The sequence below is a fragment of the Magallana gigas genome, chromosome 6 (assembly GCF_963853765.1).
Source record: "Magallana gigas chromosome 6, xbMagGiga1.1, whole genome shotgun sequence".
Lineage (NCBI taxonomy): Eukaryota > Metazoa > Mollusca > Bivalvia > Ostreida > Ostreidae > Magallana > Magallana gigas.
This window is the reverse complement of record NC_088858.1, coordinates 33,022,240-33,035,241: the sequence shown is the minus strand read 5'-3', so window position 1 is coordinate 33,035,241 and position 13,002 is coordinate 33,022,240. Positions and strand designations below refer to the sequence as shown.

Below are 13,002 nucleotides of genomic sequence, written 5' to 3'. Positions count from 1 at the left end.
TCGTACTTCATTATATAGATGTATGCAGTTAAAACGCATCTTATCTGCTCTGCTCTCAATGACATATATATAAATATATATGTTATAAAGAGCAAAGCGCCTGTCGTTGATATTGAGATTCTAGATACACAGCTGTAAATTTAAATTGTACGATCAAATACAAATATACTAAATTAGGTTCGAATATTAAAAACATTATTCGTTGGTATGGAAATTTGTTTGTGCCCACGTGCAAAAAACTTGCCCATACTGTCCTTAATGTAAACTTTTGGTAGAAAAAACTACAAAAGGCGTTTCAACCATTAAAAATTGCAACTATTGTTGCTGTTTAATTTTGTATATGGTTTACAAGGGTGAAAAGTATTGCGATAACGAGATCTTGGATAAAAAAAAGGAGTTCTTCGTGTGTAACAGATCTGAGCAAGACCAATGCAGAAGAAGTAATGAAAATAAAAATTCAACAGCTCGTCCAAGTTTATCAATCTCCGATGCAAATCTTACAATCAGATATAGCAGAGTGCAATGATAATATCAATGAAGCTATTTGTAAAGGACCGGTGCAAGCAAATTATCTTCCAAAGAATAATAAGTTTAGCGGACAATTCTAGAGATGAGAGTTTAAACTCTTCGGCTTCTAATATTCCTATTCTTCCCAATCTATCATCATATAAGGTCAGACAACACGTTCCTCAATTTTATAAAACTTTTTCCAGGAATTTGATTGTATTACTACTACTTTGACAAGCTTTTTTGTAAACAATTGGGGTACTTTTCCAGGAATTTGTGCGAGATACTAGAGTACTTGTATGCAGTTTGCTATATAATGATTGAAATTACAAATTTATCTCCAATCGTACAAGAGTACAGAAAGGAGCATGATAAAATATAATTTTTGAAACCAGCTTCGGTAAAAATCAGAATTATTTTATTGGAACTCTTTAATAGGACGAGATACAAAAAAGATGCTCGAGGAACGTGTCGTCTGACCTTAAATAACTTCAGTTTAATCTAGCTGCAGCTCTGTTGTCTTGTCTGAAAAAAAAACTGACGGGGAGCTGTAGATACTAGTTAATCGGATCATGGCCGTCTGAACAAAGAATCGATGTCACGATTCAATAAGTATGTCTTTTTCCATAAAATCTAAATCGTTTGGAGACATAGTATTTAGACTATCTGATGTGTAAAATCAAAACAATGGATCTCGATAGAAAGTAAGCACTTAGGGGGATTTCTTATACAAATCCCCAACACCTCCTTTTCCGGTGAAATTCTTGTATTTTCATCGTCATTAAAACAAGCATATAGTCATTGTGGATAAACACAAGGTAATTGTAGCTTCTTTGAGTTTACGTTCTCTTATGATTTTGGTAAATGTCACTCTTTTCCTTGTTAAGAAGAGTAGGCATACACGTTGTAGATGAGATAAGGCATCTTACACAATTTGCATTTGAAAAACAAAATACAAGTAAGGCTCAACATATATAAGATATTTATCAATATACAGGGGGTATGACCATGTTCTTCATTTGTAAAGCGCCTGAATTTGAGTAGTTGTCGTGAACGTGATGCCCTAGTTCTTGGTCTTATTTTTGTTCCCATTTTCTATTAGTTATCCATCGCCTGCATCGAACCCATCAGACCAGAAATCAGGAGCTTCTACAGATTTGACAAAATCTAACGGGATGTTGACTTACACGGGCTTGGTGGAATTTCGGTGGGACTGATTAACATTCATTGAGTTATTTTACCCCTTTTTGCTCTGTATATTAGCTATCCCAGATTTTACCATGTCCGATAGATTAAACATAGCGGTCTATGTAATAATACAAGACGACCTAGAGGAGTGAACTCGATGATAATTTTGGTAACATATTAGTATATTACACAATCGATTTATGTGTGCCATATGATACCAGCATTACTTGCTAGAAATTAACATATTTAAAAATGTGTGTATACCGTTTGCGTTAAATTTATCATTACAGGTGAATTCAAAGACAGCTTATTTGATATGTGACAAAAACTTTATTAATGCGCATTTGTTATAAGATTTTGTCACAAAGAATCAATTGTATATCAAAAACAAAACTTTTGTGGTTTACATTTACGCAAAAGAGAACAACTCTATATATGTATTTGACATGCATGTTTCTTCAGAGTTGAAACGACAGAAAGTAATTGAGAATCATCTTCGCAAGCCAAGAGTTAACGATCCACTCTGCTTGTAGAAGAACAGAGAGGATCGTGAACTCTTGGCTAGCGAAGATGTTGAGAATGGATAGTTTCCATAAATGTAGAAACCTCAATGTATTAAATGTGTCAAGTAGTTTTCATAAAGAGGATGAAATATACACCAATTTTCTGTGCAATGCATTACAAACTTTCGATTATTTTTTTACCAGTTTGATAAAAAGAAACCCAGAGAATTAAAGACAATATCAATGCAACAATAATTTATTGTGGTACAGGCAGTACAAATTACGATGAAAATCCCTTCTCCTAAGATTCCTGAAAAGAGAATGAAACAATCCAATGTTTTAAAATTATGTAATGATGATCAAAAACTGCAGGAAAAAAAGGATGATTGGATTTTTAGTATTGAAAAATGAAATTGAAAATGAGAAAATGTGCAATTTATTTGTGGCTATGAACGATGGACAAAAGTTTTATATATTTGAAATTTCGAATGACTGTTTTGTACGATGAAGTGGATATACATGTATTTGATAACTCTAACCCTCTTAATTTATCTTTTATTTCTTGTAAATTGAGTCCCAGAGAGCTTCATTACTGGAAACCAGGGAGCCAATAAGCACTGGTGCAATTACAGCGATTATGACGACTGAAAATTAGAAATGTAAACAACATTATATATTTAGTTCTCTCTCTCTCTCTCTCTCTCTCTCTCTCTCTCTCTCTCTCTCTCTCTCTCTGTACAAGATAAATAACGAAATTCATTTTGCCTCTTTTTGATGCATATCCGCAAAATTTTTAAATTAAACCATTTGTATATTTATCAAAGAATCAAAGATTACTTACAAATGATGATACCAATTACGATGATTTCACTGCCTCCACCAGAAATGCCGACAGCTTTTCCAGTATAAGGCCGAGCATATATTGGTTGTTGGTATGTTTGTGCATATCCAACCGGTTGGTATACTGCAGGCCTGTACGCAGCATAGGTTTGGTAATGTGCACCCCCTCCATAACCTCCGGCCAAAACACAGGAGGAAAGACCGAGGACAACCAACAGAGCCAAAACTCCCTTCACTGAATCAAAATGAAAGTTGAAATATGATCAGTGTACATTGAAAACGTCACTCGGTGTAGTGTATTTGTCAAGATACAATATAAGCAAGTAGCAAGTTTCCTTTCGATAGATTTTTCTGTTTGTCATATACTTGTACAAGTACACATACTAACTTCTATGTACATTTTATTCAGTAAAAGTATTTTGGAGAAAGGCCATGTACAGGTCTAGGGAGGGGGTCACCCCCCCCCCCCCCCTTTTCACTTTTAATGATTTCATTAAATGTAAATAGTAAAATTGCCATGAATAGGCTTCGGACACCTCTATCCCCTGACGAACAATAATATCCCTCGGACCCTACTGGAAGAATTTCGTGTATGAACACTCCCTTGCAATATGCAAATTATCCAAAATTAGGAAAATAGTATGGAAAGGATTTACTACAGGTTAATAAAAAATACATGTACATCAAACATAAAAAAAGATCATTGTAGATCAAGTTCTGTTTCTCTGTTCTGAAATTTTACCTATCTACAATATGTTACAATTAAATGAAAAACTCTATCGGATAAAAGTAGATTTTTTGACATTCAAGTCAAAATTAAAAAAAAAAACCCGCAAAGACATATGAATTAAAAATCGCAAAAAATTCATTCATACTTCATTTTGAATCAGAACTGATGAGTTTGTACAATACAAGACCCCCCCCCCCTTTCCGCCAAAACCACAACCAAAAAGAAAAAAAAGAAAGAAAGAAAGAAAGGAAAAAGAGAAGAAAAAAAGAAAGAGAAACCCCGGGAACAAAAAGCTGCGTTAACACAATTATACACAATATTCAAGTTAAATTTGCTCCAAATTAATTTCATTTAGTTAAAACTTACTTTTGTTTTATGGACTGCCTACTGTAGAAATAAATAAGCAACTTTTCCAAAAAAGAGAGGGTTTTTATACTATTTTGTTGACATGCACTTGCACAAATCACGTTACCTTTTACCACGTGTTCATAAGATAGGTGGAACTGTATGCAACATACATCCAATCACAAAACTCTTCCCCCATATTTCCTTTTCTGAGAGCATTTCCTCTGAAATAAAATATTACCCTATCAGCATTTATTTTTATTTTTATTTATAAAAAGATTAAGCTTGTACAAAATGATTAACCTTATATCATAGAAATAGTGTGTGTGTGTGCATGCTGTAAGTGATTCATGGAAACTTAAATTTATCGTCATTGATAATTGTTGAAAGTTGTGAAAAACTAAAGCACACACATTTATTTTAAAGCGGTTACTGAATGGATATGAAAAATATGTTTTATAATGTTGCTATCAAAAATCGCGGCTAGTAAGTGGACAGGACATCAAAGAGAGGCAATTCAGATTCTTGTAAATTGCAATAATGATCGTGAAGTTGGAAGCAACAATGCACTTTATGAAGTGGAACATAGTACTATTGATTCTGAACTCGGCAGTCTTAGCAGGAAAGGAAAGCCATACTGCATAAGCCACGTACAGTTGATATTGAGACTAGATAAACAGCAGCAAATTTAAATGGACTCGTGTTTGCAAAAATTAAAACGCATCTGTTGGTATGGAAAATTATTCGTGGTCTCGTGCAAAAACTCGACCCGTTTTGTAAACTTTTGAGTAGGAAACCTACAAAAGGCGGTTTTGGTATTAAAAAATACCAAGGACTGTCTTGTTTACGGTTTTGCACCAACGAGGTTTTCTATAAGGGTTCTTCATATGCAAGTATGAACAAAATCAGAGTAGTAAAAATAAAGATTACATTTCAATACTAAGATTTGGAGAACTTTGTCAATTCTTCCGAAATCTTGTTTGGATTCTACACCACAGAATGTAACTGCAAGGAACCTTTTCTGGATCATAAAGTGATAGTCGTCTGGCAGTTTTACCCCGACTCACTTCACATAGCCCGTTAAATGATAATTTTACCTACATTTGTCGGTTAAATATACACATTCATGTTATACAATCATGTTACTCATCTTAATAACATTTATAAATTTAGCTGACTTACTGAGCAATCTACGTTGAACCAAAAATATCTAAGTATAGTGATTTAGAGAGAATTTTTCTTATGAGCAATTCTACTGCCCGCATGGTGAAAAGAATTTCTCAATAATGTTAAGAAATTTTCCACAACTTTTTTAAACGATCAAGAAAGTTACTTCTTTGAATAACTTTTCAAACGATCCATTAAGTTACTTATTTGAGTATCGAAAATACAAAAACATGGCAAGAAATTAAAGAGTATGTGCTCTTTACAATCATAATAACATAAACGATGAGTTTTACTTTGTGTTAAAATTTCATATAGACTGAGATTTAGCAAGAACAACTATGTACAAAAGTCATCTGTGTTCCGACTTGTTACTTAAAAGAAGCATCACGAAAGAGTTGTGCAAATTGGATAAAAATATTTAGTTTGTAATCTTTTAGAGAGTAACAAGATGCTGAAATAAGACATTTTTTAATATAATAATAATCTTATACCATATTCTCATTGATATATCATAGTCCATATATGGTTAAAATAATTGTTCATATGGTGAAACAATTGTACGTTGTTCTCCCTGGCGAGAATGCACACTCTGCAGAGACCATATGAAGCCTTCTGGCGAAGCGTTTTCCGTCTCTTACGTATTGTTTATATTTTGCACATGTATGTGATCATGATATAAATGGATTAAAATAAGTAAGAAAATTGATAATTGGAATGTTGTCATCAGTATTTTCAAGTGATTTATTAAAACTTTTAACTTAATCCACCTGATGTCCCCGTTAACCTAATTGGCATAGTGTTTAAGTGAATTTTGTATTTAAATATAAAAGTAAAAAATCTGTATTGACTAATGTTTTCATCTAATGTATATCCTAGTCTAACCCCCCCCCCCCCCCACCCCCTAACCAGGAGCTTGGAAATACATGTATGATATTTTTAGAAGCTTCCTGACAAATAATTAGGTTATGCACACGTGTCCTAACCGAATTGTACAGACAGGTATTTATCTCATATTATAGGACGAACAGAGGTGTCAACAATTGGAAAGATGTCTGTCAACCAACTAGGCGTTAAAGATCCGTGTCTGACCTAGGGTTTGGTGTTTGTATGGTATACTTTATCTAAATATTATGCAATCATATCATAAATAAAGTCTATTTCTGATTACCAATTATAATTTATCTTGCCAGATCAGATGTTTTGGCCGATTAATAGAAATTTATCAAGTCCCCCAGCTTCAAAAGATTAGCCAATGAAAAAAGTATTCGTGTTATTTGCCACGATTGAGAGTTTTCCCCGTATTTATCATATAATTAATATTATGATTCTAGATACAGAGACATTTCTTTATCATATCACACCTGCCCAAGTAGTGTGTCAACTTGAAGTATTGGTAGAACATACGGTGTGCATATTTGTTTTAAAGTTTGAAGGAGAGTTTTAATGGAGGTGGTCAAAATAATATGATAATCCATTGGATTTCAAAACATTTTATGTGATTTTTTATGTTTTTGGAAAAAAAATTAAACAAAATAACTGGAAAAATTTCACTTCGTCCCGAAAAAGGTTTTTTTCTTCCTTTTCAAGAACTAAAACTGACCATGATTATTTATCTTTTTTATATCACCCGTTAAAATTCAGTTTTTTAACAATGCAACTGTCAGCAAATTGAACTGTGTATAATAGCAAAAAAATAATGTAAACAGATACAAAATATTTATTGTGATACAGGCAGTAAAAGTACAACATTTTTTCCCTTTTCCTATTGATTCCTGTAAGAAAAAAAAATGAAAAACATATATATAATTTTTTAAGCCTTCCAACTTTCCTTTTAAAAGTTATTATTCGCCTTGGAAAAATAGGTCACTGATAAATTGTTGAAATTCATGCATTAAAAGCAGAAAAGTTTCATTTTTATAGTGGTTGATCTTATTAAGAATTCAAACTTACCTGTAGTGTTTTTATTTTCTGTCAATTGAGTCCCAGAGAGCTTCATTACTGGAAACCAGGGAGCCAATAAGCACTGGTGCGAAGACAGCCAACAAGACAACTGTATGTGATAAACAACAACATATGTACTTAGATGCCATCGCTCAAGACTGCTTCGATGCTAGTTATTATTGCTAGTACCTAACACTGATACCAAACAGACTTTATTTTCAACATTTTCTTGATTTCAACATTTATCTGACTTTATATCTATCTATCTATCTCTCCATATTTTAAAAAAAAAAGAAAAAAGGAATTATTTATCGAAAGTTATAAAATTCTTTCTTTTTGTTTGAATTGAGGGCATTGTTTGTTTTGGACATGCCTTATAATAGTAGTGTCGAAATCATATACTTACAAATTATGATTATAGGGATGATTATTCCTGACCCGTCAGAAAAACCAACACCTCCCTTAACAACGGGTGCCGGATAGTACGGTTTAACGTATCCATATTGAGGATAAATGGCTGGTTTGTAGTAATTATAGTAACCTCCACCACCCCCACCGTAACTTCCAGCCAGAGCAGAAGAGGCAAATCCGAGGACGACCAACAGAGCCAAAACAGCCTTCACTGGATAAAACAAATTAAAATCAGAATGTTTTTATTAACAATTTTACAAATATTTTTTATAATTGCTTGTAAAATAACAAGCCAAAATTTCCATGCAAAGCAAAGGAAGCAAAACTGAGGACGACAAACAGAGTCAATACAACCTTCATTGACATAAAAACCACTCAAAACAGAACGTTATTATTTAAAATCTTTATATGTTTTATTTAAAGTTGCTTGTAAAATAACAAATTAACTTCCAGTCAAAACAGAACAAGCAAAACCGAAGACGACCAACAGAGCCAGGACAGCCTTACTGGATCAAAAAATAAAATTAAAACGTTGCTAATGGCAATTTTAAAACTTTTAAATTATAATTACTTTTAAAATAACAAGCTTTTGGAAACACTTTACCTTAAGAATCTTTAATAACTTACAGGCCTTATTTAAGGCAATGAAATTTCAGATAAAAAAAGAACATGTAACTACATATTGACATTTTTCTAAGGCGAGAATTGTTTGCTTTCCAGTTTTAATAAGTTTTAAATTTATATTACATGTAGGTAGGTTTGTGTCAAGAAACTGTTTAGTGAAATGTACAGTGTGCACATTGATAGAAGAGGAATGAATAAATATCCAGCAAATCATGATTTTAAAATAAAGCTCTATCCGTAAATGACTGGAGTTTTAAGAGTGAAAAAACTTTCCATATTATTCAACACTGTGTGAAATTTTCATTTTTCAGAAAACAAGTCAAGTCGTGCAAAAATTATAAAAAGTTTGTAATTTGCGATTAATCTACAATGAAAATGTTTATTACTAGTATTAAATTTGTGCAAACTATTCGTGCTCAAGTTATTAATTTGCACAGAACCAATGAAAAATACCAGTACCAAAAAAAAAAAAAAAGACAAAGAAAATTAGACAAACAAGAAAGAAATTATGATATACAAATCCTTAAACTATAAACTCAAATTAGACCCATTTTTAATAAATTTGAATACAATGCAAAATAGTAGATGATTTTGTTTTATTAATGCATCATGCTAACAAAATACGGTTTTTGCAGTCATTATACTTACTTTTTAGTTAACTGCTTGATGTAATGAGTGATGCACCCTCTTTGAAAGAGAGATGGTGTTTTTATACTCTGTGTGGACATGACCTTTCTTGAGCCGTTTAACCTCTTACCTAGATTTCAGAAATTCGGTAAGGGCATTGTACCCCCAGGGTATCCCAAGCCTTAGTGCATGGAAGTCAACGTCACGTCTGCGATTAACCACAGGGTTCAATTGGGCGAACGATATCGAAGCTGGTTGAACACACCCTGTGTTCGACTAACCATAATATAGGGGATTTGTTGATTTGTATTTCGGGGTCAGTGTTCAAATTCAGTCGCTCTGTACGGTTTGCTGGCTTTTAGGGGGATAATGAAACACAGGAAGTAGTATGTTTCTTATATCTCTAGTCTGGGTAAAATGTGTTCTCCAGTAAAATGCCCTTAAAACGTCCATCAAAAATCTTATTCACCTAGACACTAAAGGGACCTAGACATTATTTGAGGTCAAAACTTAATGTTTTACTTTTTATGTTGAAAATTGTTTACTGATGATTGACCATGAATTTGCATGTTCGAAGTCAGGATACAAGCGAAGTACAGCGGTAAGAAATCATAGTAATGTAAACAAAGATTGAGTCTTAAATTTGTTATCAAATAAAATAATAATAATGGTACAGTAATTACCATTGATGACCTCTCCAAAGCAAGACAACCCGATTCATTGTGTTCAGAAATAATATATAGTCAATAAAAAGGCAACATTTGATTGAAACTTATACCAATACCACACTTATGTAAACAAGAACTAGACGAGCTTTTTTTTTTTTAGCATAACAAAGGGTTTTGAACTCTGTTTCTTGACTGTAACTCCATTATTGACTTTTGAATTTTGATGAATCATTAAAAAATAACCATATTTACCATTCTAGATACCAATGATTGAAAAGATAAATTTTAAAATGTAGGGCTAAAATCCTGTCCTAGTCCCTTTAATAAAATTGTTGATTTTTTAATACATCTATCCTTTTATTTAGTTTAAAAGCAAACTTAGCAATATGGAGAGCAACCTGCTTACATTTCATAGTAAGAAATTAGTAACCAAAATGAAACATTTAGGAATTTTATAGCAATATTGTAATGTCAAAGATTTAATCTACATGGATCATTTATTTTATTCTTGAAGAGACCATGTACACACCACGCCAATATTCTATGATTATTTTTTAACTTGAGCATGTCAGAAAAAAGAGATTACTCTAAATGCCCATCTCCCTGCACGATCCCCACTAAGATTTATTCTATTCGATGGCATACCATCAAGATATTTAAGCAACGTCAAAAACATAGAAATGAGGATCAAAATGTAATTTTTGTTAAATGACAGGTCATACATATACAGTTAAAGTTGTTGTTTTAGTTTTTATTACTACAATCAAAGTTATAATACTTGCAATGAGAAACATCAATGATGAAAAAAATAAAATAAAAACAAAATTAAACTAGAACTTTTTTTGGTCTCCAATCGTCTTTTTGACATCCCCTTTACCCTTTTTTGATTAAAAATGCTAGGAAAAATCATATTTTTTTTTCCAAATAGTATAACCCTTTCCTAAAAAAGAACTTTTAATGTCAAAACAATTGTATAATTAGATATATATTCGATTTCGTAAAGAATATTTATAAAAAAAAATTGTTTAAACGTAATAACTTATTTCTCGGACCTAAGACTTAATATGCTAAGAGTATTGATCGATATACGTTATTTAAGCAAAGCGGGATAACTCATATTAAATAAATTTTACAAAAGTTGTGATCTTTAGGCCATTATAACCCCTATAGGGAGTAAAAAAGTGGCCCTCGGACCATAATTTTTAAGTTGTACTCTTTATTAGAAAATAAAAACCGAAACGATTTTGGAAATCGGATGAAAAATAAATAAGCTTTAGCTAAAGGGCTGTTTTAAACGTTGGCCCCTGCAGACCCCTTGTTTTTTCGAATTGTCAACTTATAACTTTTTCCGGTCTGCGGATCGCGTGTGTCATTATATAAATGAAATATTGTAACATTTCCTTGAAAACTTTTTGAGAAAACGAATGACGCGTGATTTTTGTTTAACATTGAAGTTCCCATAGACGATTTTCATCGATCTATACAATCGGAAGTTGTCAATATATTTTAATGAAACTCGGAATGTATGTTAATTAATGTTTAGGCATCATATAAAATTTTAAAGGTCATTTAAATGTTTTTGTTTTTTCATACCCCCTTTTCTAAAGTTTTGGGCTTTGTATCTCAAAAACGGTAAGAAATAGATTGTTGTCAACGTTTAGAATTTTGTACAGCTAGACAAGATTAATATAATTCTGAAATTTGAAGGTTTAAACTTAAAAAATAAACAAAATATTGCGTTTTCTTAAATTTTTAGAATTGTCCCTCAAGGTTACGGAAGTACCGGAATCGGAAGTCCAAAACCTTACATTCCATAGATTGAAAGGTTTGCTGTAAAACAGTTGCATAATTGAATCAATATATCTTACAGCTTTTAAAAAATCGCTGTCAGAAAACTGTCGAGTATAATAATTAAAAAAGACGAAAACAATAGGTCTTTTCGACCGAAAGTCGTAAAGCCCTAACAATACTATATAAATACACACAATTATGGTGGAAAAGATAAAAAGTAAAAAGAATACCGTTAACCTTATACAGTTTAACGATTTATGATTAATAGGATACAAAGTGTTAGTCGCCACTCTAAAAAAATAAATAACATTTGCTTTCTTAACACACAATTCAAGTGTTATTTAGTTATCCTAAAAAAAAAAATCAGGGAAAAGGTAGGAGGGTTGATTAAAGAAAATTTTACGAAGTCGATTTGGCGCTGGAGCCTTCCGAATTGAAACTGATACTGTTCAATACTTCAATAAAAAAATAGAGTTCCCTCGCTTGCCTTTGGCGAATAAGCATATTTAAAAAGGAATGAACAGAACAATGTATTTGAGCAAAAACAGCCTTTAAGTCCATTTTAATTTATTGCGTAACTGGCTTTAAGATTTACTCTGATTGATGATACCAAGATATTGAGCAGCAACAAAAACATAGAAATACAGTTAAAACGTCATTTCTTCCAAATACAAGTTCATACAATCAAAGTATTTTTGACGATTAGTAATTATCATTGATAACTACTAATGATTTAAAAATTCAAAACTTAAAACAAAACTGTATAAAATATTATAACCAAAGGAGAAGAAAAAGATTTGTAATGATTTCATAGACCATGTCTTTCATTCGTCAAGAGACCATGTATGCCGTACGCCAAAATAATCTAATTATGCGAGGGAAAGATATGATTGTATCATTTATTTGGTTTTGATTTGCAATTTGCAAATTTGCAATTGGAGTGAATGATATCAATCTAGCAACGTTTTATCATGAAGGGCTTTGTTTTTATTATTAAGTATGCTAAAAAGATTTGATGTATCGTAAGATTTTGTAAAGCAATCAAAAAACGTTAATAATACTACGAAACATTTAAATTATATTATTAATTTAATATAAAAAACATTGTCACTTTCTTGAAACATAAGCAATAATTGAGCGAAGGTAAGAAAACGTGACAGAGGACAGGAATTGCTGAGCCCTCTTCACGTTCTCGACCCGACCCCAATTATCGTTTGTATTTCAAGACAGTTATCATGCATTTTGTTTATCCTGCAACATAATAACGCATTTTCCGCCTCAAACGAGCTACTTTTGATTTGACAAATTTCGCTGCATATCTGCAGTTGAAACCATGACACCATAGCATAAACGAAACAAAAAAGATGATGTCACAATGTATTTGAACGTCGGATAAATGCACAAGACTATATTGGGGCATTGACCAAATATAGCATTGATTTATTAGGTGACATTTATTCGGTCAATGCAAAAGGTAGTTGGAGAATAAATTAATATTTAAGTTTTTCACTTCGAATGTTCAACATAGAAAATGTACCTCTTATCAATGAGGATTTCATTCGTGTTGCTTAGTTTTCTATAGTAATTTTGCAATGGAATTTCATCTTCACAGTTTTTGTTTTTATACTTTAATAACATTCAGTTCCATGATAAGTAAAAC

General features: G+C 32.0%; 2 long non-coding RNA genes across 2 annotated transcripts; both read right to left on the bottom strand.

Annotated features, from left to right (window-relative positions):
• Positions 1-2,436: 2,436 nt before the first annotated feature.
• LOC105345212 (uncharacterized) lies at positions 2,437-4,252 on the bottom strand. Its single transcript, XR_903020.4, has 4 exons — positions 4,135-4,252; positions 3,040-3,273; positions 2,738-2,842; positions 2,437-2,508 (listed from the first exon to the last, which is right to left on the bottom strand). It is a non-coding gene; the product is annotated as an uncharacterized lncRNA (long non-coding RNA).
• A 2,727-nt stretch (positions 4,253-6,979) lies between these two features.
• On the bottom strand, positions 6,980-8,993 carry LOC105345213 (uncharacterized). The gene is made up of 4 exons (XR_903021.4): positions 8,905-8,993; positions 7,628-7,843; positions 7,231-7,330; positions 6,980-7,052 (listed from the first exon to the last, which is right to left on the bottom strand). It is a non-coding gene; the product is annotated as an uncharacterized lncRNA (long non-coding RNA).
• Between the last annotated feature and the right edge of the window lie 4,009 nt (positions 8,994-13,002).